The sequence below is a fragment of the Neolamprologus brichardi genome, chromosome 7, assembly GCF_056152115.1.
Source record: "Neolamprologus brichardi isolate AB-2024 chromosome 7, ASM5615211v1, whole genome shotgun sequence".
NCBI classification, from domain to species: domain Eukaryota; kingdom Metazoa; phylum Chordata; class Actinopteri; order Cichliformes; family Cichlidae; genus Neolamprologus; species Neolamprologus brichardi.
Genome location: NC_142110.1, coordinates 15,062,275 through 15,067,810, shown reverse-complemented (window position 1 = coordinate 15,067,810; position 5,536 = coordinate 15,062,275). Strand labels below are relative to the sequence as shown.

Below are 5,536 nucleotides of genomic sequence, written 5' to 3'. Positions count from 1 at the left end.
TTTACCATGCATGCTTTTGGAGCTCCGGGAGGAAACCTACTCATGGAACAGAAACAACAAGAAAACACAAAGATGCTATTAATGAAATTGACTTTCTAGTTTTCAAAAAGTAGCGGGATCTTTTGAGAGATCTCGCAAAAGTTCATCTTTTTTTTTTCTTTCTCCCATGTCCCTTCCAGGGCTCCGTACTACTCTGACACACCTGGAAGATTATTATTTTTATAACTATTTTCTATCAATAGTTATATAAAGCAATGTGTTTGGCAGCCTTGCAAATATTTAGAATAACTGCTCTGAAAATGCACAGGGGTGCAGTAATCACATCTCTACAGCAAAAAAAGGTTCCAAACCCCGAATCCTAATTTCATTTGTGAAGTGGGACATGTTCTAATTTTGTTGTGCTATTGTACTAGGTATGACTGTGCAACGGCAAGAAAGAGTTGTCTTATCCAAGTGCTTTATTTACATCTACATCACTTGCACTTCTGTAGGATGAAATTATTCCAGGAATTTGTTGTTGACTTGTGTGGTAAGGTACGTTTAATACATCTGTGAAAGACTTACAGCTTTGTATTCATTAACATATGGTAAATGATTGGCTGCTAAAACAAGAATTAAACAAAAAAAAATTAAATCACTCTGTGAGGCAGTGACAACACAAAGTCCAGGAAAATCACATCATATGCATTCAACCCCAACAGACATTAAAAACACTGTCATGGGAGAGCGGCAGCAGACTGACTCAAGTGATCATGATTTCCCTGACCACTGCTCTGAAATTATTGATCTGACCAGTAGAGTTCCTAACGAATCCTCCCATCTAGAATCCCAGCACAAACTTCCAGAAGATTTAGAAGTTTGTCTTCCAGACATAGATGATAGAGTTACATGGAATCCTGAAGAGGACCTCGTCAGAGCAGATGGTGATGACACAGTCGTGATAACCCTGAATTATGTCAACAGTGAGGATCTCACACAGGTAAGACCATGGACAGTTGTGGGTGAGGTGGTTTAGATACTTATGTAAGTGTTACAAAATATGGAAATGTATTTATACTCAAATTCAATAACTTGCATAGTTCTGATTTTAAAAAAGTCGATCATGCATTCCTGCTTTGACAAAATTTAACCATGTCTGATATTTTCTGTACTATTACTCTTTGGAATCTCAAATGAAATAACCTACAGTACTGTGAAACACTTGCTAATCAGAATTAATCTCTTGGGTTTTTCTTTAAGCTTGATTTTGTTGCAGCAATAATAAAACATTTTAAGTAGTAAGAAGCAAAACAAGATCTGATAAAAACCTGTGGAATTCCACTGTAATACGTCCTTTTACACTTATAAGTGAGACATGTAGGCTCAAAATAATTTCTTAAAATCTACTGACATATTTTGCAGACTTTTTAAGAACATTCATGATTTTAAATAGGCTAAGGTAGAAGATTGAAGAAGAGTCTCATAAACTTGAAGGTTTAAGGTGTCTGCTGTCAATTAATGCAGTACTTCCTCCTTCAGAATGCTGACCTAAATGGATTACCTATGGATGGTTTCCAGCTCCCATTGTCTTCAGCTAATGGCTTGCTCACACCACATATGCAGTCCATACACGAGGAAGCACCCCAGATTGCACAGGTAAGATGGATCAATTCAGGCAACCATGAACACCTATCTTTACATACTGTAGAGATGCCAAATTTGCACGCCATTTTCTGAGAATATGGCAGTTTGTGGGTCCATTTGAATTAAAAGGATATTTCCAGTTGAGAGACAATTCTGGTGTTTAAAATTAAGATAAGATTAAACAGGAAATTTAGTCTTGAAATCAAATTATTTACATAACACAGTACTGACATATTATTTTGGTGTCACTATTGTGTTCTCTACCTGTTTTGCACAGAAATGAGTCTTCTCATATTCAGCATGTAAAGAACACTTGTATAATTTTCTGTGAGGCATAGGAGGAACTCCATCAGGCCAAAATGGTAATGTTATATATAAATTGTCAGTGAAACCATGGTTGGGGAATGGAGAGACAACTAAAATTAGACAAATAAATTTCAAACATATCCAGAACATTGATATTTTGGAATCTATATAATTTATTTACATTTCTTATGGAATGTGCATGTTTTGTCTTGTACCCAGGACCATGGAGTGAATTTCATCGCACAAGGTTTGCCTTTTGATTCAAGCAACCATCTTTCCCTATTGACTTCAGGAAGTCCACAGAGTGTGTCAATTCACAGGACAAAGGTTGTTGATGATCTTTTGGCTGTATTTATGGACAGTAGCATAACAAATGTGACTTTAAAGATGAACTTTGTAAATGAAAATGCTGTTGATGATGCTGGAGTGTCAAGGGAGGTTTACACTGCATTTTGGGAGCAATTTTTGGAACAGTGTGAAGGTGAAACCGAACGAGTTCCAAGGCTGAGGCCAGCCTTTTGTGATGCTGAATGGCGAGCAGTTGGACAGATATGGGTGAAAGGCTTACTAGACCATGGTGTCTTTCCAGTGAGGCTGCCAAAGGCTTTCATTTTAGCTTGCATCCATGGAATGGACTCAGTTGATGTAGACATCATGATTACATAGTTTCTCAACTATCTCCCTCCTGTTGAGAGATTGGCTGTTGAGAAGGCTCTCTGGGGCACAATGGATGAAAATGATGAAGAAGACCTGCTTGACCTTTTTACAAGGATGGGTTCTCACTTCCTACCACCTAAGAACAACATGCAGCCTGCCATTGAAACAATGGCTCATAAGGCCATTCTCCAAGAGTCAAAATAATGGATTGCTTCTCCACACCCATGGCATATGTCTGCAGCTGAAACTGTCAGACAAGGAAAGTGTGTTGTTTCTGTATGAAACAAAGAAGGCCACAGGCAAAAGAGTAGTTGATCTGACCAGTAAAGTTCCTGAGAGTAGTCTTCAGCGCTATGTAAAAAACGATGATGAAAAAAAACCCTGGAGAAATCCTGTGCTTCTGCACTGGATCTTTTGTCATCTGTGTTGACAAAATTTTGGTTCGCTTTAATGCTGAAACTGGGCTCAGCAGAAGGCCTGTTACTCATACCTGTGGAGCCACCCTTGAAGTATCATGCACTTACAGTTCTTATCCTGAATTTCGCACCGAGTTCGACAGTGTCCTTTCCAGCAATTACTTTGAAATGGACATCATTTGAACTTGATGGGTGTAGTAATTGTTACAGCTGAAATTGTTACATGTATTATTATACTTGCGTTCATAAATTCTGGCTTTTTTTTTATTTGTCACTGAAGCATTTGATGCATTCATTCAGTGAGCAGTCGTCAATTAAATTTTCTGATGGCTTAGTTGTATGTTACCTCAGATTTCAAAAGGAATGTTTATTGTTTAAAATGCTTTGAAAATGACTGCATGTTTCACTTCTGTTGAAACCAGGTTTGAGATTAGTGTTAAAGGGACAGCTCACATCGAAATCAGCTGTACACATTGTCATTGTTTTTGCCTTAGCTTATGCTTTTACTCCTGCCATCAGCCCGAATAAAGGCTCGCTTTTGTTTAAAGTTCAGCGTCCTCTCTCTCATTGTCTGCTTTTGGGTATGTTCTCTCAACACAACGGCCTTCCCCTGCCGTGACACACATTTTCCTTTGGCCTGCTGTTTATCCATCAAGATTGTTTTGGTGTGAGTTGCCCAGTTTGGGGAGATATTAGCTGTAGAGATGTCTTTCTTCTCATAAATATAATGAAACTGGATGGTGCTTGCCTTGTGGTATAACAGCTAAGGAACCCATAAAAAACAGGTCAGCTGATGGGGACACCAGTAATTTTATATCCAGTCACACTGTCATGCCCCTCACATCACATTTCCTTCTCCACTGTCCAAAAATACATAAATACATTGCTACTAAGTATTAAGTTCCATTGTGTTAAGAGATATATTTTAAAACACTTCTTCAGCAGAGGATCAGAGAGGAGAAACACACAGATTTTCTTGCTAGCAAGGGCAGCCTCCAGAACTCACACTCCAAGAGTGAGGCTCAGAGACTAAGCACTGAGGACTGCCCTGGTCTTTTATTTATACACTTCAGTGAGCGTATGTTCCATACATTGAAATGTGGAGGTGTGTGTGTGTGTGTGTGTGTGTGTGTGGGGGGGGGGGGGGGGGGGGGGGGGGGGGGGTCACAGTGTGACCCCATAAATGACTTCCCTAAACCTGCTGCAGTTCATCTAAACAAAAGGCACTTAGCCTAAAACAGATATAACTACGTTAATCCTACCGTAAAACAATAAGACAAGGTACCACCTTTCCCATACTCCTAGGGTGTGGGGGTGAACGCCAGAACACCCTGGAATGTTACAGACCTCTTAGGATGAGACATTCTTTCAATATGCCACCAACTATATACTTCTAAACGCAAATGATTACGTGCAGTATTCTACCATATGCGAACTTATATCATTAAAAGATTATACTGACTACTAAGTACAATTTTCCATTGACACATTGGAATCAACAGAAAGGTAGGCTTCTACGGTCAATATCTCTAAAATTAGGCAACTCACACTAAAACAATCTGGATTAATGAATAGTTCACCTGGCGAGAAGAAAAATGTGTAAATTTGATTTTAGGGTGAAAGGTCCATTAATGTTTGTGTGGTTGAGAAAACAATGATTGAAAGTTAATGATAAGATCCTGTTTACTAATTCTATAAGCTGATGTGTGAAACATGGCCTATAAAAATCATCTTGTAACAATAAGTCCTAGTCTGCTTGATTAGCTTCCAAAATGTTTACTAGTTGTTTTTTTCACAAGTTAGCTTTTTTCAAAGGACCTTGTCATAATGTGACATACAGATGATCTACATCTGTTTAAACTTGGTATCAGATTTCAAATTTTCTTGAATAATCAAGATTGCAGCCCAGGATTTCACACTGGATTTAATAACATATGTAGTTAATTAGAAAGCATTGCTACATTTGTTTGTTTTTTGTTTTTTTTACAGATTATGCATTTCTACTCCCTACCCTTCTCTGAAATCAGAGTGCTTGGGAACACAGGCAGTCCATACACAGATATCGTCACTATGCTTTTCTGTCATTTGCAGTTTTGTTGTCTGTACTACATAGTCAGAAAAAAAAGGAATTGATTACACTTCACAGTTTGTCTTGTACTTCAAAAACGCATATCATCCTTACAGAAGTGGCGAGTGTTGCCAAAACAGCATTTGAATGAACTTGCTCTTCATCAACGGGACAGGTTGGTACAGAGAATTTAATATCCAGCTGATAAAATCAGCTTCAGATAAATTCAGTAACCAAAACAGAATGTTTATGTCTATCAGAAGTTCCAAGAGTTCAAAAAGTCACTATTTATTTTATTTTATTTTTTTCAGTTTTGTTTAACCAACATTAAAAAGCCAAAGCTAGTCTGGAATCATCATTTTAAAAAAATGAAATGAAATAATTATATTATTAGACTGAGAAACTTGAGTTTACAAAAATGCCAAAGTGGCCCCCCTCAGTTTCTTATGCCCCTTAGTACCATTTT

The 5,536-nt window shown here is 37.9% G+C and overlaps 1 pseudogene; it reads left to right on the top strand.

Annotated features, from left to right (window-relative positions):
* Positions 1 to 682: 682 nt before the first annotated feature.
* On the top strand, positions 683 to 3,185 carry LOC148101987 (uncharacterized; annotated as a pseudogene).
* The last annotated feature ends 2,351 nt before the right edge of the window (positions 3,186 to 5,536 follow it).